The sequence below is a fragment of the Ursus americanus genome, chromosome 9, assembly GCF_024610735.1.
Source record: "Ursus americanus isolate L20-20 chromosome 9, mUrsAme1.1.p, whole genome shotgun sequence".
NCBI lineage: Eukaryota > Metazoa > Chordata > Mammalia > Carnivora > Ursidae > Ursus > Ursus americanus.
In genome coordinates, this window is record NC_142135.1 from 36,733,698 (window position 1) to 36,754,895 (window position 21,198).

The window sequence follows — 21,198 nt, forward strand, 5'->3', positions numbered from 1 at the left end:
TGCAAATGTTTTAAAGGTCCAGTCTTGTACAGTTTCCCTGGTCATATACTAGACTTTCTCTATAGATGGATCTGAGAATCTAGATATTTAAGGATCTTTCCAGGTGACTAGCCTTCATGGGTCTTAAAATTGGCTGAGAATGATTGAGTCAAAATGTTGCTTTGGAGTAACTTAGAACAGGAAAACCTTGGAAACCAGCAAGCACTTATCCATGCTACCTTATTTTTCTTAGATGCCAAATCATAAAAACTGTTTTCCTTCTGACTATATTTTCTCTTCTTTCCCGTTCACTGACTTCTCACTTACTCCCAATTTGAGAAGACCACGATGCCTGACTCCCAAATTTCCTTTCCTGCTTCCTTGTTAAATCATTACTAATAGGAGTGAATTATTCTGGAGGCCCATTCTGAGATCCAGTCATTGGTTCTTCTGGCTGCTTCATCTGATATTCCAGTGATCGCTGGGAATGATGAGGTTCATCTGGCTTGCTAAATGCAAGTCTCCACCTATCTCATCGTTCCATTCAAGCTCCTTCCGAGGTTGTGCTTTGGTCAAAAAGAAAACGTTCTCTGAGTGAGTCAAGGCTAAATCAATTAATGAGTTCCAAATTTTGCAGAGAAGAAAGCACTTAACCACAGTTCCCAGCTCTGAACGAATGCTGACAGATTCCAGAAAAGGGGATTGTTGTGTATGCTAGAACGTAATCTATTCCTGTGTTACTGTTTTGTTCTTCTCTTACAAGGCAATGATTTAGGGCAGGGCCAGTCAACAGAGTTTTTTGTATTTAGAAAAGACTGTTACCAAACCCAGTGCCTCTCTGTCTGTTCACTGTTACCTCATTACAATGGTGATGTGATCTGCCGAGTATCTGGGCTTACCACTGACCACAGCAGAGGTCTGGGCGTTATTTGCTCAAATGATTTTGTCCTCCTCCTCCTCTATCTTTTTCCCTAAGTTAAACGTATGCAAGATGGAGCAGGCTGGGGCAGGGTCAGGAGGGGGGTGGTTATTCCACTGAGTACAATGTGTACTTTTTCAGCATTGTGCTACTTCCATCAAGTAGACTTTATGAGCCGTATGCTTGCATTTTTGTTTTCTGACTTATTGTTCTCTATCCTACAATTGTTCTATTAATTTGATCATATATGGTTTTAGCCAAACATTTGTTCCAAATGCTGCCAGAGTAAGGGGAAGTTTCCAGGCAAAATCCTGCTCAGGAACCTTCTTAAGCAAGCAGAACTTTGTCAACCTATTGCACCGTCTCCTCGGGGTCCTCCAGGAGCTGGGGTCAATAGTTGGACCCAGGCTCAGCTCATTTCAAGTTGCCCAGTCTCTCTGTGCAAAGGCACATCCAGAGGCAATTCTGTAACCAGCTTGGCGGCAGAAGCCCGGGTCAGACAGAAGCAGTGGGTTAGGAACCAGATCTGGGTGTCGAGATGTGAAGTACAAAAACTTGTGGGGTCAGCTCCTTCCTTCTTGGGCTGAGCGTTTTCCTTCAGGCGATGCACGGGCTGATTCACCCCAGAATGACATTCGCATTCCACTCAAGAAGCCTGCTTTTGTAATTCCCTGGGGATTTTCAAGAGTATAGGGGTCACTGTCTCTGACAATTAAGCTTTAAAGTTAATTCCCAAGATAAATAGAGCAAATTGACACCACTTTGGTTGTAATTTTTCTTGCTTCAAACTCTAAAAGACAACAGTGAACCAGCTGCCAGACTTGGTTCCTGGAAATTCAAGAAACTTAAGACATTTTTATTTTCTACCTTTCTAAATGAGGCAGTTTAGGGCCGTTGGAAACAACAAAACCCATGTAAACGTCTTAATTCTACAATTTTCTTGCATCTCTGAGAGGACAGAGAATCATTGTTTCCACTTTTTTTTTTTTTAAAGCTACATAAGTAGTGGTTTCTTTTTAAGCTAGAATGATAGAGAGTTGTAATCTTTTTAATTCAGACCTTGCAGCAGAAAAGCCGGGCTTACTTGTGAGCTGTATTATTCAGTTACACACTCTGCATGGAACAGGGAAAGTAAATAACTGAACACATACTTTATAATTACACGCAGGGGGAATTTAGAACCGCAGTGGCGGGAGAGGAGTTGGGGGGCCTGGGCCAGCAGCTGCAGTTTCTGGCTTCTCTCTCACACGCTGAGGGCACGGGAGAGAGAACAGGGACCCGGGGGCCCCCAAAGGAACCCCAGTAGTGAGGGGAGTGGAGGGGCACTGGGAAGAAAAATGAAGGATCTGTCACTCTGGGCCTCAGCTAGCAGGAAAATAATTAGGATTTAGAGAATAAAATGTGAGCTGACACAGGAACTCAAGAGATTTACTCCACCATGTCTTAGATGGTGTTCAGGACACCTCACAATTTTAATAATTTTGCTGAGGAAAAAAGATTTCAGTGTCACATATGCTTGAGATAAGTTGTACGCTAGATCTCCTAGTGGAGAATCAAAACTCACGTTAGCACAACCAAAGCTCTGAACGTCAGTCCTACAGTTAAAGACATCTGTTTAATCTGGTCTTCCCCACCTCTACTTGATTTCTAAAGTTCATTTCAGCTCCAAAGTTCTACAAGTTCCTGTCGAGCAAGCATTTTCAACTTTTTAATCTAGTTCATTTGATGATGGGGGAAATTGTGATAATAAATTCAGACTTATACACACTTAGATTATAACACACTCAACAAATATAGGGATTTGATTATTCTCATTGTCAATGCAAACTAAGGCTGGTATAATTTAACTGTAGCCACCTGGTCTTTTATTTTTATTTTTTAAAAGATTTTATTTATTCCTTTGACACAGAGAGAGAGAGCACAAGCAAGGGGAACAGGAGGCAGAGGGAGAGGGAGAAGCAGGCTCTCCACTGAGCAGGGATCCTGACATGGGGCTTGATCCCAGGACCCCGGGATCATGACCCAAGCCGAAGGCAGATGCCCAACCGACTGAGACACCCAGGCGCCCCCCCAGCCTGATTTCTTAACTGCAGTGCTGTTACTCATGAACTGTGTGACCCTGAGTATTCCCTTAACCTCAGCTTTTCCAATTTTGATGTTTGAATTAAAAATCTTTTCTAATTCTATCACTTGTTCATGTGCAGGAATATGGATTAGAGATTCTTCTCTAATAGTTCATCCAGTTATTAAACCCTTCCCCATTCATCCCACTACAGAATCTGTTAATTAGAAAAGTAATACCAGTTATTGAAAAATTGTTAGAAAACCAAGAAGAGAAAAAAAAAGAATAGTGTTTGGTTAACGAGTACTTAGTACATGCCAGACACTGTTCTAAGAGCTTCACTTGTGTTATTCGCTCAAGGCCAAACCACACCAAACCGCACTGCTCTGTAAGTGCAGGAATCTACAAAGGCCACTTTAACTAGTCAAAGGTGGAACAAATATTAACTCTATCTAGCTATTCCTAAGGGACCAACCAAGCTAGCAACCAACCAATCCCTCATTCCCCCAATCTTTTAAAAGGTGTATTTCAAAGCACAAGCATTGCAATTATCTTGCTTTTCACGACTTCCAAAGTTGTGCGTGTGTGTGTGTGTGCGTGTGTGTGTGTGTGTGTGTTCAGCCAGCATTCTATAGCTTATTTGCAGTGTGCTATAAACCCAGCTATTGATAAGGCAGATCAAACATTTTCTCCGAGTGAGGTGATAGCCCTGCATTGCTTTATCTTTAGATTTCTCTGCAGGGGCCGGTGGACTGTGTCTGCAGAGGGATAGTCAGTATGTCGTCTCCAGACCATCACCGAGTAGGAAGCCGGGCACACTGGTAATGTTAGGACAACTGGAGCTGTGCACCAGCACGGCAGTTGTATGCCTGTCATAGGATGCCAACCTGTTCTTGACATTCTGACTCATTTCTTCTGCTCTGACCTTCTGCAACTGCCCCCCTCCCCTGTGCATGCTGAAGCATCCTACAGACAGGCCCGTATTAGTCAGGACTCTTATTTGCAAAGGACAAAAACCCAAGTCTGACTAGTTTAAGCCAGTTTACTGATTCATGTAACTGACAAATCCATGGGTTGAATAGCTTCAGGCACATCTGGATCCAGGAACCCAAGCCATATTATAAAGGTCTCTCTCTCGTTCCCTGTCCTTTTCACAATATACAGCTTCATTCTCTTCTACTGCAAACAACTCCCACCCTGAGGCCAGGGGAGACGGTGGTTTGTATCCAGTTTACATGATCCTTACAGTTTACAATCCTGGAGGAAGCGAGTGTATCTCTCCTTGCACATCCATGGCCCAAGCCCTGGGACAAAACTGCTTAGTTATACGGTCTATTTCTACTACCTAGCTGTCTGATCTTAGACAAATTACTCTATCTTTGTTTCAGTTCCTTTATCCGTAAAGGGAAGATAATAATAGCATTACCTTATTGAATTGATAGGAGGATGAAGCAAGATAATGCATCTGAAGCTTTTAGAACAGTTCCTGGCACTTGGTAAGCACTCAGTAAATGCTGGAAGTAGGAGAAGAATAGAAGATTTGGTGGGGCTTGTGCATTTGCCTATCTCCAGATAAATCGCTGTGGGAGGGGGAGTGAAGTAATCTGATTGGCCGCACTCGAGTCACATTCCCACCTTTGTGTGTGTGTGTGGGGGCAATATCCAAATCATAGTTAATCATAGAGACATCATTCCCAAAGGAAGGGCTGTTGGGCAGACAGATAACATATGTCCACTACAGGGCCAACACCTGCTACAACCCTCAGCAGGACGGGAAAGAAACAGCCTCAGCCTTGCCCTCTACTATGATTTGGAATGAAGCTGGATTGCCAGCACAATCTCACATTCAGAGGCTGAGCCCTGGGCTTAATGGATCCCTAAAATGGAAGCATCCTGTTCCTCGCTCTCTCAGGACTGGGCCCAACTGGATGTTTAGATTCCAGCTTGATAGCTGCTTGGTGACCCAGCCTCCAACGCCTGACCCTGTATATAACTGGGACACACTGGGAGCTCCATTTTGCTTGGCGGTGGCCCTTATACAGCGTGCTCTGGATTCTTGTCTCATGACCCCTGTGGTTCTGACACCCACACCACTACCCACTACCCATTTGCAGCTGCTGCAAACCTCTTGGGATCTTACCCTACCTACTGGTTTGGACCAGCTGATACTGACCACACCTAAGCTTGCTGTATAGGAACACATTGTGTCTTAGATGTCCTGGGGTCAGTTTTCTCATGGTGTCACCTCTGCCCTACCCTAACTTCCTCTTGTGTTGCCCCAACTCCCAATGCGTGTTGGTCCTATTTTGACAAGAGGAGGCTCTGCATTGTTTCTCGAAAGCCTTGCTCCTACAGCTGCATTTGAACGCTCTCTTCCCTACTGGTCATTCTTTCAGGGATCTGGATCTTATTCAAAAACTTCTTCCTGGGGCGCCTGGGTGGCTCAGTCGTTAAGCGTCTGCTTTCTGCTCAGGTCATGATCCCAGTGTTCTGGGATCGAGCCCCGTGTTGGGCTCCCTGCTCCGCTATGAGCCTGCTTCTTCCTCTCCCACTCCCCCTGCTTGTGTTCCCTCTCTCGCTGCCTCTCTCTGTCAAATAAATAAATAGAAATCTTTAAAAACAAAAAACAAAAACTTCTTCCCATGTCCCCATCCATATTACTGGGTAATGTAGCTTTTTATTTATTTTTTCTTGAAGTGAGCATTATTTTTAATGTCTTAGCCCAGGGCACGAATAGGGACACAACATGAGGTGAGATATCCTTGAGTCTCCTCCATAAATGGCATCTTGGGTAGGGTGGAAAGTTCCAGATACTCTCTATATGTAATAGCCAGTTCTATAGCTGGCTCATAAGTTACATTTCCATGTCAGTGAGTAGGTATTTATTTTACAATTAATGATTCCTCAAATACAACAACTTCTAAGGAGCAGATAAAAGCAGCTGCAAATGTGATCCCGGCATAAATATCAGAAAGGAAACACAAGCAGCCCGCAGAGTTCCAGCTGCTCTCCCCCCATGCTTATCAGCGTTCTTATGGTCAGGCACATTTTGAAGTTGGAAGGCACTTTTCCAACAGCTCTTGCCCTTATACAAGGTTCTTGAAATATTGCAGACTTTCTGGTTCCTATCAAAATAGTAGTCACTGTCACCAAAATTATTCATTTCCTCCTCAGTCTCTGTTCTCTCTCTGGCCCCTCTTTGGCATCTGTGTCTCCCATCCTGATGCTGAAGATGACAAATCCTAATTATGGGGAGGCAGTGACACCACATACTTTAATACGAGCCGAGTGGAGCCAAGGTTAGCCTGTGATTTATGTGATCATTCCACTCACTGGGGCAAGCAAGGCTTTTTTAATCCCCTACCTTTATCCTCGCCTCCTCCAAACCAGCCACATTTCCATCTTCCTGTTGCAGCCGCAGTGAGTTCCTTGAAACTGAACTGCAGTTTTCCAGAGATGGTAATTCCATCTTCCTGAGCTGATTCAAAGATTAAACAGAGCGCTTTAGAGCTCGCATTCTCAGCAAGCAGCAAGGACAATCAAAAAGTGGTGTTTGAGCCAACAACAATACAAATTTCAGATGGAGAGACTGAAAAAAATTAAAATTACAGGCGTTTGAATGAGTTTAGATTTTTTTTTAAAGATCTTATTTATTTATTTGACAGAGATAGAGACAGCCAGAGAGAGAGGGAACACAAGCAGGGGGAGTGGGAGAGGAAGAAACAGGCTCCCAGTGGAGGAGCCTGACGTGGGGCTCGATCCCATAACGCCGGGATCACGCCCTGAGCCGAAGGCAGACGCCCAATGACTGAGCCACTCAGGCGCCCCTGAATGAGTTTAGATTTTTGACATGGAGCTGCCTTCTATACCATAAAGTGCTAAGGTTTTTGTATCACTGTTTCCTAAAAACCCTGGTTCCTCAGATAAACGTGTGAATGAATCATACAGTACTGAAAACAGTTTCCTTTCCAGCTCTCCTGCCAATCTGTTCTATGACCTGGAAAGAGCTAACGAATTTTTTGCGGAATGTTCATGTATCTCTCTTTAAATTTTTTTAAAAAGATTATTTTATTTATTTTAAAGAGAGAGAGAGAGAGAGTGCGGGGTGGGGGGGGGCAGAGGGAGAGGGAGAGTCCCAAACAGGCTCATCGCTGAGCGTGAAGCCAGATGCGAGGGCTCAATCTCACAACCCTGAGATCACAACTGAGATCACGACCTGATCCTAACCCAAGAGTCGGACACTTTACCAACTTCGCCACCCAGGTGACCCCTTTCTTTAAAATTTCAGTGAGTGTCTTTTCATGCCTTGGGATACTATAAGTCTCATACCTTATTTTGTAATTTTTAATTGAGAACCAAATGACTGCTAACCCTAAGGCTACCAGGAAAATTAGTATTACTGAGCCCAAAACTGGATGCCAACCTTGCCTTAGGGGTTGTCAGGAGAGCTCTGGCAGCCTGATGCATAGAGAGAGGGAGATGCAGATTCTGGGGATGACTTTGAAGAGCACCCACTCTGCTCAGGAAATCTGGGCTTCTTGTAGTTACCCTGGAAGGGTTTGGACTTTGGCAACACTATTCTCATCACAGGACAACCTTCCACTGGGAGTCTAGCTTTGCATAAATAGCATGAGTAGTTTTCCTCCTGATCTCCTCCCTTGACCCTTCCCACCATGTCAAAATCAGAGGATTTTTGTCCTCTTCCTCCTTTTTTTTTTTTTTTTTTGAGAGAGAGAACAAGAATGCCTGCAGGGAGGGGAGGAGAGGGGCAGAGGGAGAGAGAATCCTAAGCAGGCTCCATGCTGGATCCCATGACCCTGAGATCGTGACCTGAGCCAAAATCAAGAGTCAGATGCATAACCAACAGAGCCACCCAGGCACCTCTGTCTTCTTCCTTCTAATTTGCATCCTACTTACTGTATCACACACCAGCAACAACCCCAACGCATTTTATGGCCACAGGGCCCATCCTTGGGTGGGGGGGGGGAATTGTCCCTGATTCCACTCACCTATGGAAAGAGAGAGCTGGGAACTCTCACAGCCTCTCATTGTACCTACTGCTTTCTGCAGACCTGACTTCCACTCCTGACTTTCCCTCTTTTCAGTTGTTCAACCTCGAGCCAGTAAATTAGCCTCTTTGTCCCTCAGTTCTGGCTTTCTTAAGGACTGTTGCCTATGCGGTATGTTTTAAAGTTCTTATTCCCAAATATAAACCCTACCTCCATGCCCCAAATTCAGTCTATAGTGATTCATTCCTTGGTCTGCACCCTTTGTCATGATTCTTTTTTTAAATTTTAATTAAAAAAATCCTCAGGGTGCCTGGGTGGCACAGTCGTTAAAGCGTCTGCCTTCGGCTCAGGGAGTGATTCTGGCATTCTGGGATCGAGCCCCACATCAGGCTCCTCTGCTGTGAGCCTGCTTCTTCCTCTCCCACTCCCCCTGCTTGTGTTCCCTCTCTCGCTGGCTGTCTCTTTGAAATAAATAAATAAAATCTTAAAAAAAAATAAAAAAATCCTGGACAGAAATAATCCATTGGTCACTTAGTAGGTTGGTGCACGATGGAAATAGTGGCTTTGTGAGCTTTCTTGGATCTTTAAAAGAGGGAAAAGTACACATAAAAAAGAAGCAAGGATCCCCAAGAAATAAACTGTACAGACTTCACAACTCTCCCCAGGGCTGCCTGCTTACACAACCTTGTCATTTCTTTTTCCTGTGTACATAAAGTCTTTATATAACCAGTTAGGGTAAGCAGAAATTCAATTTAGCAGAGAAACAGAAGCAGATAATGTTTGTTTATTGACAAGGGAAGCAATCAGCCTTTGTTCACAAACTTATTAAACAGACAAGGGTTCTCCCTGCTGTCCAGACTGCAGTTGGCTGAAATAAGAGGTGGGAGGCCTGCCCCTTCCTTGGCACCCTCCTTAAAGTTTTCAGGGGCAACAATGACATCCTTGTGTTCATGCTTCCTTACTTTCCTGACATGAACTCTCTGGGCCCTCAAACCTCCATGAACCCCTTAAGAAGGCCTAACAACTCTTTCAGGGAACCACGGACAGTTTCAGTGCTAGGGTTCTCCTTTTCTCTTATATCATGAATCTAAACAAATTCCAAAGTGGGGGGGGGAAGAACTGGCTGACTTGGCATAAAACCATTGACACGCCTCCAAATTCTCTCCCATCACTGTCAATATACACACATGCGTTTTCTGCAGTTTCTTGTTCTGCTTTTTTCACTTTACTCCACGTATCCGTTTGCATGTCTTGGCTGCTATTCTAGACGTCAGAGTTTCAATGGCTGTAGACTACTCCATCTTGTTCTTCAGCCTCAGGCTGCATGACCATTCATCCTCTTTCCTCCAGACTCTAGGTAGTTTCCACCCAGAGAGAATCCATCTTTGAGGAAATGTCCATCGGGTTTCTCAGGCTATTTTTGCAGGTAGTGCTGGGCTGTAGGCTTGTGTGTTGTTTTTATGATTTCTTCTGCTGTAGTTCTTACTTTGTTGGCATGGGGATGTCATGTCTGGATATGGTTGCTTAAAAAAAAAATCTACATTCATCTTCGTTGGCGATCAGTGCATATGTTCTGAAATGCAGTTGAGGCCCACTCTAAAAAACCAATGTTGTTACCTGTTGATGGAAAATTTATGACACTTGTTTTACTTGGGCCTTGCTAGAGAACAGCACGAAAGGAAAAGAGAAATTTTATTATAATTCCCACAAACTGAATCCCCAGGCTTATTAACATAATATTTGCATTTTTTTCTGTTCTTTTTGTTATTTTAGAACTTCTAATATGGGTCATTGGTTGTCAACTAGTATAAATTTTGCTTCATTACAATTTGCAATAGATATATTTAAAACCTTTCCATTTGATCAAGCTCTGCATTTTTTTTTAATTAGAAGCTCCAAACATCAAACATTTTGAAAACCCATGGATGGTACATATCCTAGCGCTCTAAATGAAATGATGTTAGCAAACAGCCAGCATTGGTCAATCCTCAGTGGAACCAATTGTAGCTAATTTCAAAGAAGAAAAATAGTTTCCATATTTTATAGAAAGGGTTCCATTAATAAACATTATGGGGGAGCAGTTAGTTTTCTTCAGGCTTTAAAAACAAAGGAGTATGTATGCATTAAGAACATAAGCAAACAGCATGCGCCTTGATAAACCATAATTTATATAAATCAGAGAGCAAGAACCAAGAATCACAATAGTTTGTATCCAAAACCTTATAAATATAAATAATAGAGTTCTAAAATATTCAGCTAAATAATAAATTCTAACAACAGCCCTCATTCAGCAACCAGTAATGCTTAGTTTATAGTAAAAGCTCAATAAATGAATTCTGGAATAACTGTTCATTCATTTCCTGATTTGTTAGTTCATTCATTCATTCATTCATTCATTCATTCATTATTGAGCTCTGTACAATGTTCTGAACTATGTGCTTGAATAAAACACAGTCTCTGTCCTAGCTATCTAAGGTGGAGGTCAGAGAAGTTACCAGCTATCAAGTATTTGAATGTAGGTGATAGAAAATGAAGTAAGACTACCTGTGGCTCAAACAGTGTAAGTGTTTATATTACCTCACTTAACAAGAAGGCTAGAGGCAGATGGTTCCAGGGATGATTCCATGACTCAGCGAAGCCCAAGGATTATTTTTGTGTTTCTGTTCAATAATCCTTAGATGTTGCATTTTCCTCCCCATGCTTGTCACTACTAGTTGCAAGATGACTGTCACAGTGTTGGCTTCACAGTCTACATTCAGAGCAAAACGAAGGGAGGAAGGGCAACACCAGCAGCGTCTCTTCTTTTGTCTGACTTTTTTTTTTTTTTTTTTAATCAGGAAGCAAAATCTGTCCCGGAATTAGCTCAGCAGAGTCCCACTTCTGCTGTATGGGCTAGACCCAAAGCCAGAAGGGAGACTTTCCAGTCTCCACAGTGGGAGAGAGAAAGGGAGAAGGAGGCTGGGAGTGACTTCTGCACACCCCGCTAACGTCTGTCAACAAGGAACCCAGCGCAGACTGAAACGCCTGCAGCCCCTCGTACGTGGTGGCAACTTGCAGATTCAGCATTCAGCATACTCCTTCATTCAGTAAAGACTTTTGTGATCAGTTTCTCTGGGCCAGACCCTGAAAATACAGCAGTGAATAAAAGACACTACTCCTGCCCTTGAATAACGTAAAGTCTAGAAGGAAAAACAAGTGGTAAACAAATAACTGTGGTAAATACGAAGAGTTTATATCATCGGATACTAATGACCCCATTAGGATTTAACCCCAAATCCAGTCTCGTCAGGCCCCACTGATCCAGGAGGGACCTTATTAATTTGATGTAGGTGGGACTCTTTTAACGTGAGCCACCCACCCATCCATGCAACTGACCAACCCATTTTGAGGATGTATTTCGAACACAAGTATTACAGTTACGCTTTTCTTCAGTTTCACAGGGATGCTCTTGGTAGACTTTCTGTATTTAACTGGCCCCTCCTAACTATTTACATTGTGGTAGGAATCCAGGCACTGACAAGGCAGATGAAACAGTTTGTCCAGGAACGTTGTAGCCCTTTGCTGTTCTGACTTCAGCCTCTTGCCCTATCTTTCCAGGGACCAGAGGATGTGGCCAGGAAGCAAGCATGGCTGCAAGCCAACACAGGAGCCTGGGGGGCTCACTCAGTGTACATTGGTAACATTTGAGCCAATTGGAGCTGCTGGAAAAATCAGAGAGCAAAGACCCAGCCCTGGGAAAAAACTGTCAATGGACTTCGCCAGGCCCCAACAACGGCTGGGCCACTTGTGGCAACATAAAAGGCCGACATCCCGGCCATGAGTAATGTGCTCTTGGCAGCTGTTAAAAGGGGCCTAAAACCCCACTGGCTCCCGGACCCAGCCGGACAGGCCAGGTGCAGGCTGACAGGAGAGCTGTGTTGATTCTAAAGGCCAAAGATGTTATTTTGAGGTTTGACTGTTTATGTCTCATTACTGCTAATTTCCATGAGTTTGCAGGCGTGTTCTGTCAACCCCATCTCTGGTGGGGAGATCCATCCACACATGAAGGCTATCCACTAACCTATCCCCACCCCCGATTTTTTGTTTGACGAGAGTCATTTCTGGGAATACAACAATCTTCCAGTGGAAGTTTCTTAAGCAATTTGAGTTTGGGCTTGTGGGTCCCTCTCCTCTGAAGTGTCTCACTGGATATGAACAGGACTGGCCTAGGACACATTTAAACCAGGTTTCCCTTATCCTTCTCCTCCCTTTAGGGTCTTTGTAACGATCAAAACAGTAGCTGCACAAATACATAAAAGTATTAGCTCTCTCTTATACAGTTAGAAAAGCCAATGGAAAAGGATCAGATTAATAACCCTCCCCCCCAAATAATGTGTAGAATTAAATTTGACACAAAATGTGCGGGAGACAAAGGGATCTCTCCCCCGGTACTTAGTCCATTCCCCACCATTTTCCCTGTCTTTTGACTGTGTGGGTCCCCAACCCACATAGCCCCTTCCTGACCCCTGGGTGTACTTTCCGTTGCTCCTGACAAAGACTTTTGTTTTTTTAATTATATTCTAAATATATATTGAAGGAAATCGAATAGACGATAAACCCTAATGCACCCATCACATGCTGCCATTTCTATATCATCTCTACTTTGATTTTCCCTCCCCACTTCATTCTTATTTTTCTCATAGTTTTTTAAGGCAAAATTCATGCACATTGAAATGCACAGCTCTTAGCTGTACAAGTTTGACAAATGGATACACCACCCATGTAACTTACACTGCATCACAGTATAGAATTTTCACATCTCCAGCAAGTTCCCTCATGCACTTCCTTGGTCAGTCCCCCCAGGCAACCATTGTTCTGATTTTTCAAGCGTGTGTGTGTGTGTGTGTGTGTGTGTGTGTGTGTGCGCGCGCGCGCGCGCCTGTATTAGAACTGACAAAGAGTTTCTGATCTGTGTCCTATCTCTGAACTCTACTCAGTTTCCTAAGATAAGAGTCAGCTTATCTGCTGAGACAATACACTCTCATCTATGGGTAGGTGCTAATGGATGGATGTGTTACCCCTTTCAAGTCAAATCTCGGTGTTCCACAAAGGTCCGTGGAGATTAGACATTAGATCCAAAGGCTTGCTCTTCCAAGGTAAGGTCTTATGGCCAGCTGGGGTGGGGGAGACATAGGAGAAGCCCCTCAACTCTTACCCGTAGGGCCTTGTGTGTATGGTACTAACCAGGGGAGGATAGAGGATTTGTACACAGTCGCATCTTGCTTGAGAAATCTTTGCTTGTGAACTCTGTCTACTTCTTCTCTCATTACCAGGGTTTATTCTCATGGTTTGGGGCCCATCCTGAGCCAAGCTCCTCCGAGCCTTCCTTCTGCTGCTACACCCTCTTATTCTGAAGTCAGTCCTGACACGGCTGACAGAGGCTCCAGCTCCCCTCTTCGTGTCCCAGTTGTCAGCCTCTCTGCTGAGGCATGAATTTGAACAGTAGAGATCACCACTTAAATCAAAGACTTAGATTTTTTCCTACAGTTTATAATACCCTTGATACAGTTGATTGATAACAGTGATCACTGAGGTAAGACAGCTACCTTTTAATGTAGTTCCTGGTTTGACAGTAAAACTGTGCCTCAGTAGAGAGGAAAGACTATTTATTGAACACCTATTATGTGCCAGGTTCTCAATCAGCTTCTTGGATAAGTTAGCCGTAAGATACCCCAAATTGGTGGCCTCTGTAGGTTACTCAGTGGGGCTTTGATCCTAGGGCTTTTCTTCACTGGGGAAGACTTGATAACATTACTATCATTAGAACTGTGATATGTTGGGCACCAACTATGGGCCAAGCACTTCACATACTTGATCTCTACTAGTGCTTTTAAAGGCAGTCATTTAGAGTCTTTAAAAGAAAAGGAGAAGGAAATATTTATTGTATATCAATTTTACACTTGGCATCCCAGCCTATGAAATAAGCACTGTTATTATCCCCTCTCTACAGATGGTGGAACTGGAGGTTAAATGAGTTAATGCAAGTAAGGTCCTTAGAACAGTGCCTGGCCCGTAGAAAGCACTACCTGAACATTTACTTCTAGTATTATTAGGTAAGTTACTCAAGGTTGCATAGCTAGTAGGAAGCAAAGGAGGGGGTCTTAAGCTCCAAGTCTTTCCCCTGCTCTACTACCCCAGGGATGGTTTCTGAGTCTTCAGCCCAGAAGACATGGTCCAAGGGTTTCATTCCTAGTGTTTGGCAAGGGTTTGCTAGAATCTGGAATCTACATCAGGACAGGAAAGGTTTCCGCCAAGATGGATGAGCAGCCCGCCTCTGGGTTCTGCTTCCTGGAGTGCAATCTGCAGTGCTGGCCTCTTTGAAAAAGCTATGCTGCTCCATCTCCCAGTTGCTCAGAGTCCTGGCCATTTAGATGGCTATCAATCACAGATTTATCCAAAGCTTGATGTATAGGAAATCAATTAATCTAAATATTAATTGGGTTCCTATTATGAGTTGATGCAATTAAATAGGTACTCAGAAATGTGTGCATTTCAGCAGGTCTCTGAAACAATCCTTACTATGACTTAGATGCCCTGGCTGCCACCTATTTTCTGACTTCATCTTCTCTCTCCCACTTGTTCACCATGCTCCAGCTACATTGGCTGTCTTCCTATTCCATTGACACATTAAGCTCATGTCCATTTCAGGACCTGTGTAGCTGCTCTTCTCAGTCTGGAATGCTCGACCCGAGGATCTACTTTTGGCTGGCTCTTTCCCAATGCTCAGGTCTCTACAACAGTCTCTGACCACAAAGAATGGCTAACTAACCTAGAATCACTCCTGTCTCCCCTCTGATTTTTTTAAAGATTTTATTTATTTATTTATTTATTTATTTATTTATTTGAGAGTGAGAACACAGGTGCAGGTGTGCATGCACATGAGTGGGGGGAGGGGCAGAGGGAGAGGGAGAGAGAGAATCTCAAGCAGACACCATAGCCACACTCGTGTTTTGATCTCATGACCCTGAGTTTATGACCTGAGCCAAAATCAAGAGTCAGACCCTTAACCAACTGAGCCACCCAGGCGCCCCTCCCCTCTGATTTTTTAAAATTACATTGTCCTGTTTATTTCCCACCTGCTACTAAGCCCTGACAGAAATTGTCTTACAATTACTAAGCTGCACAAGGAGCAGAGATCATGGTTTGCTAATTTAATGCTGTTTCCTTGGAGCCTAGAACAGTCATCTCTATTAATATTTGTTGCATGCATGATGGTTAATAATAATACATTCTATCTGGATAATGTTTTGCTACCACACATAGTCATGTGGTCTTCCCAATAACCAGGGGGGATAAGGAGGACAATTATACTTATGTTAGAGAAAAAGAAACTGTGTATCAGTTGTGGAGACTGACTCTAGTCCTGGTGCTTATGTCCCACTTAGCTTTTTAAATTTCTTGCATCCTTCCCTGCATGTTCAGTATGAGGCTGGAAGCTGGGGGTTTACCACTTCCTTTATCTTCAGAAAACTTGCCCTCTGGCGCTTGTGCAGGCTCATGCCACAGCAAGGAAAAAAAAGTGCATTTGAAACAGTAAAAGAAGACTCTTTGCAGAGCTTCCTGCAGGAAATATTGAATCTGCTGCTCCTCCGTAGGTCTCTGAAACAGGAAGATTGTCTTTTACCTTTAATGTTTCTGGAAAAGCTATCCTAAAGTAGAAGGAGGGGTAAAATGACTCTTTAATCCTCTGTTTCTGTCACTCTTGCAGTATTTCTCTGCCTTTGGTGTCCACGGTTCTTGGTCACGCTGCTTCGAAGAATGAAGAGGTAGACCAGACAGAGAGTGGTGGGGAAAAGCAAAGCTTATTGAGCAGGACTATAAAGCTCCTGGAGAGGAAGGGGACCCTAGAGGATTGCCCTTGGAGTTTCTAAGTTTAGGGGGTTTTATGAGTTCTTTTGCAGAACTATCTTTTTTTTTTTTTAAAGATTTTATTTATTTATTTGACAGAGAGAGAGAGAGAGAGAGCACAAGCAGGGGGAGCTGCAGGCAGAGGGAGAGGGAGAAGCAGGCTCCCTAGATGCGGGGATCGATCCCAGGACACCAGGATCATGCCCTGAGCTGAAGGCAGGCGCTCAAGCGTCTGAGCCCCCCAGGTGCCCCTTGCAGAACTATCTTCAGCAGTCGAGGTGCGCTGCGTCTTGCCAATCAGGGCTTTGGTCACGTATCTTTCTACCTATTGGGTTAATGTCTATGTGCTGATGGTCTTCTTTTGGCTGACATCTGGGGGCTTATGTCTTAACTGCCCCTTGCCCATGTTGGTGACAAATGCCTTGTGGTTCATTGTTTTATTTTAGGATGTTTTGCAGAAGTCATTTCTATAAGGGTTGCAAAGTAGAATGCTAGTGTGCTCCTGTCTAAGCTGCAAAATGAGATGTTAGTGCCGTTTTATCTTAGCTGTTCTGACTCCATGTTTTCTTGTTGGGGACCCGGGACCTGACTACCTAACTGTCTGACTAAGTGTGTGGACATTAAGAGTGTCCTCACATCACTAGTAAACAAAATATGATCTTCCATGTTGGCCTTGGTGAGGGGCAGTGAAGGATAAAGGAGTGGAGGTAGAGGCCGTGGAGGAGGAGAGGGGGAGGGAACTGCTCCTTGCCAAAGAACTGGCTGTGTGTGTAGAGGGTGGGGGATGTTATCTCCCAGAGTAGTGGGCACTCCATGGGACAGAATGACAGATACTTTATTTTTTTAATTTAATTTAATTTATTTTATTATTATTAATTAGTTAATTTATTTAACATTTATTTATTTGAGAGAAAGAGCATGAGCGAGGTGAAGGTCAGAGGGAGAAGCAGACTCCTCACTGAGCAGGGAGCCCAATTCTGGACTCGATCCCGGGGCAGACATTTAAATGACTGAGCCACCCAGGTACCCTCACAGATACTTTTGTAATTTTAATTTTATTTTTAAAGATTTATTTATTTATCTGAGAGAGAGAGAGAGATAGAGAAAGAGAGAACAAATACTTTATAAAATTTGAGTTTAGTTGACACAATGTTAAATGTTACTTTAGTTTCAAGTATGCAACATAGCAATTTGACAAGTTTATACACTGTTCTACGTTCACCACAGCGTAGCTACCATCTGTCCCCATGCATGGCTATTACTGCATCATTGACTGTATTCCTTATGGTGTGCCTTTTACAAAATGGCAAATCCTCCTTACCTTATTTTTAAAATAAGACCCTGTTTTAAAAATCACACACACACACATACACACACAAAATCAGTGCTGATTATTATTTGCATTTCAAAAGGATTTCTCAAATGATAAACTAAACATTTTAACATCCAAATAACTTTTGAGTCTATTAGGTGCTTTGTCAGGCATTTTTACACACAGCCTTTTACTCAATCTTCACAACCAACATTTGAGGTGTGTGTTTTGTCTACACTATTTGAGGGGAAACTAAAGCTCAGGGAGAGGGTTTAAGGACCTTGCCTAAAGTTACATGGTAAGTGGCAGAAATAAATTTGGAGCTAAATCCAGCGTTCTTTAAAAAATGCGGTCCTAAATGGGGAATTGTCCTACAACACATAAAATGTGATTCCATTTAATGAAAGATTTGTTCATCTTCAATTTTTCAGGACATTTTCCTTCAGTCAACCACTATTATTTTCCTAGTGTCACAGATCCATCTTTCAAGAACATGTTCAGCATATCAGTACATTTAGCTCTTACATATCCCCGAGCATGTGGTGTTGGCTCAACCATCCTATTTTGAGCACCCACATTTAGAAATCCATTCTACTTAAAGAGAGATAAGGACAGTTTGAAAGGACTAAAAACAACCTGGCACAATTAATATGTCAATAGCAGCAACATGAAGTGCAAGGTTGAGTAATCTGGGCCTGTGTGAACAAACAATTGAAATAATTCAAGCTTCTTACTTCTTACTTTGTGAGTGGTATGTGTGTGTGTAACACACACACATACAAGCCTGCCTTACAGACTTTTAAAAAAATTGGCATTAACTGAGAACAATCGCCAAAATAATTTTCACCTTAAGGTACTATATTATCATAAGACTATTCGGATAGAAAGAAGCTGAAGAATCAGAATTTTAAGGCAGTTCCAGCCTGATAAATCCAACCTTGATATTTTTGAGATAGGGAAATAGAAGCTGAAAGAGTCTCAAAGTCTTTCAGTCAAGAGAGGCCCCAGGTAACAGCCCCCGGCTGCCAGTGGCAGTCGCCATGGAGACTCTGTTCCCATTCCCGGACTTCGGTTTCCCCCTTAGCGGAGATATTCATTTGTGCCTGATGTGGAATTCTTTCCCCTGGTTTGGTTACATTGTGGTGTGGAAAGGGATTTGGTTTAATACCTGAGTAGACAAGTGTGGTGTAAGAGGCTTGAACACTGAAATACCTATGTGAAAATCTTCTTACCTGGCATCTCGTTGGTGGCACCAGGACTCCTGTGGACATCTTGTCCCAAGGAACCTGGATGAAGGCCTGAGTCTTGCCCAGCAAGTGTGGGTGTTGAATCAACATACCTGGTTATGACTCTCCAGGGACTCTTCTTTGAAGATTACACAACTCTAGCTGAGAGGATGGGCTTTCCTTACCAGCTTTACACACTGGACTGACTTTTTTAAAAACAAACAACCGTTTCTCTACTCTCTTTTCCAGAAGTGTCTATTTCTTTGTTTCTGGCTAAGCAGTGTTTAGGGAAGAGAGAGAGAATTCTATTAGGCATAACAACGTTTTTCTAATTTTAGATTTAATTGGCAAGACACTTTCAATTTGTGGAATTATGAAAAAAGAGTAAGTCAAATAAATATATCTCCACACATTTTAAAGAAAGCTTGTATTTGTTTTTCAAAATACAAGAGATTCTTCTGTTTAATGGGTTTTTTGGGACACCAACATTTTTATTAATTTAGTTTTAAAAATAGTCAAAACTGTTTCTTAGGATCACATAGTCTTGGTTATCTGAATGAAGTTTTTCCCATTTATTATGTCTGCAAGTGGGTTGGGATTCTTCTTTTCCCTTGGGCTCATAGTCCCATGCAGAAGATTTTCCTTAAGGTAATATTTCCAGTCTCTCTCTACTGCTCTACCTCTGGCTAAAGTTGGGATGTAAGAAGGGCACTATATTATTTGTAAAGGATGTATCCAACAAGTGGATATAACAATTATAAATATCTATCCCCCCAACAGGGGAGCAGCTAGATACACAAGCCAACTCTTAACCAGAATAAAGAGACATATAGATAATAATACATTAAAGTAGGGGACCTCAACACTCCGCTCTCAGCAATAGACAGATCACCTAAGCAGAAAATCAACAAAGAAACAAGAGCTTTGAATAACATACTGGACCAGATGGACTTTATAGATATATGTAGAACACTACACCCCAGAACAACAGAATACTCATTCTTTTTTAATGCACATGGAACTTTCTCCAGAATAGACCATATACTGGGTCATGAAATAGGTCTCAACTGATACCAAAAGACTGAGATTATTCCCTGCATATTCTCAGACCACAATGCTTTGAAACTGGAACTCAATCACAAGGAAAAATTTGGAAGAAACTCAAACACTTGGAAACTAGGAACCATCCTGCTTAAGAATGATTGGGTAAACCAGGAAATTAAAGAAGAACTGAAGCAATTTATGGAAACCAATGAGAATGAAAACACATCGGTCCAAAATTTATGGGACACGGCAAAGGTGGTCCTAAGGGGAAAATACATAGCCATCCAAGCCTTGCTCAAAGGAATAGAAAAATCTAAAATGCAGTTTTTATATTCTCACCTCAAGAAGCTGGAGCTGGAACAGAAGAACAGGCCTAACCCACGCACAAGAAGTCAGTTGATAAAGATTAGAGCAGAGATCAATCAATCAGAAACCAGGAGCACAATAGAGCAGATCAACAGAACTAGAAGCTGGTTCTTTGAAAGAATAAATAAGATCGATAAGCCACTGGCCAGACTTATTCAAAAGAATAGAGAAAGGACCCGAATTAATAAAATTATGAAAGATCATGACCAACGCCAGGGAAATAGAAACAATCATTAGAAACTATTATCAACAACTATATGCCAATAAATTAAACAACCTGGAAGAAATGGATGCCTTCCTGGAAACCTATAAACTATCAAATCTGAAACAGGAAGAAATTGATTGTTTAAACAGACCGATTAATTATGAAGAGATTGAAGCAGTGATCAAAAACCTTCCCCAAAACAAGAGTCCAGGGCCTGACGGATTCCCTGGGGAATTCTACCAAAATTCAAAGAAGAAATAATACCTATTCTCCTGAAGCTGTTTCAAAAAATAGAAACAGAAGGAAAACTACCAAACTCATTCTATGAGGCCAGTATTACCTTGATCCCCAAACCAGGCAAAGACCCCTATCAGAAAGGAGAGTTACAGACCGATATCCTTGATGAATATGGATGCCAAAATTCTCAACAAGATCCTAGCTAATAGGACAACAGTACATTAAAAGGATTATCCATCATGACCAGGTGGGATTCATCCTTGGGATGCAAGGGTGGTTCAACATTGGCAAATCAATCAGTGTGATAGATCACATTAATAAGAGAAGAGACAAGAATCATATGATCCTTTCAATTGATGCAGAAAAAGCATTTGACAAAATACAGCATCCTTTCCCGATTAAAATCCTTCAGAGTGTAGGGATAGAAGGTACATTCTTCAATTTCATAAAAACCGTCTATGAAAAGCCTACGGCAAATATCATTCTCAATGGGGAAAAGCTGGAAGCCTTTCCCTTAAGATCAGGAACACGACAAGGATGCTCACTCTTTTTTTTTTTTATTAATAATGATTTTTTATTATATTATGTTAGTCACCATACAGTACATCCCCGGTTTTCGATGTAAGAAGGATGCTCACTCTTGCCATTATTGTTCAACATAGTACTAGAAGTCCTTGCAACAGCAATCAGACAATAAAAGGAATAAAAGGTATTCAAATTGGCAGAGAAGAAGTCAAACTCTCTCTCTTCGCAGATGACATGATACTTTATCTGGAAAATCCAAAAGACTCCACCCCCAAATTACTAGAACTCATAGAACAATTCACTAATGTGGCAGGATACAAAATCAATGCTCAGAAATCAATTGCATTTCTATACACAAACAATGACACTGAAGAAAGAGAAATTAGGGAATCCATTCCATTAACAATAGCACCAAATATCATACAAT

At 42.4% G+C, this 21,198-nt stretch overlaps 1 long non-coding RNA gene across 1 annotated transcript in view; it reads left to right on the forward strand.

Annotated features, from left to right (window-relative positions):
- LOC148109448 (uncharacterized) overlaps positions 1-14,403 on the forward strand; it is a 32,812-nt gene extending 18,409 nt beyond the window's left edge. Inside the window, exons 2-3 of the long non-coding RNA XR_015725789.1 lie at positions 10,807-11,005; positions 11,567-14,403. This is a non-coding gene — a long non-coding RNA (uncharacterized LOC148109448). The remainder of the gene's footprint in view (positions 1-10,806; positions 11,006-11,566) is intronic.
- The last annotated feature ends 6,795 nt before the right edge of the window (positions 14,404-21,198 follow it).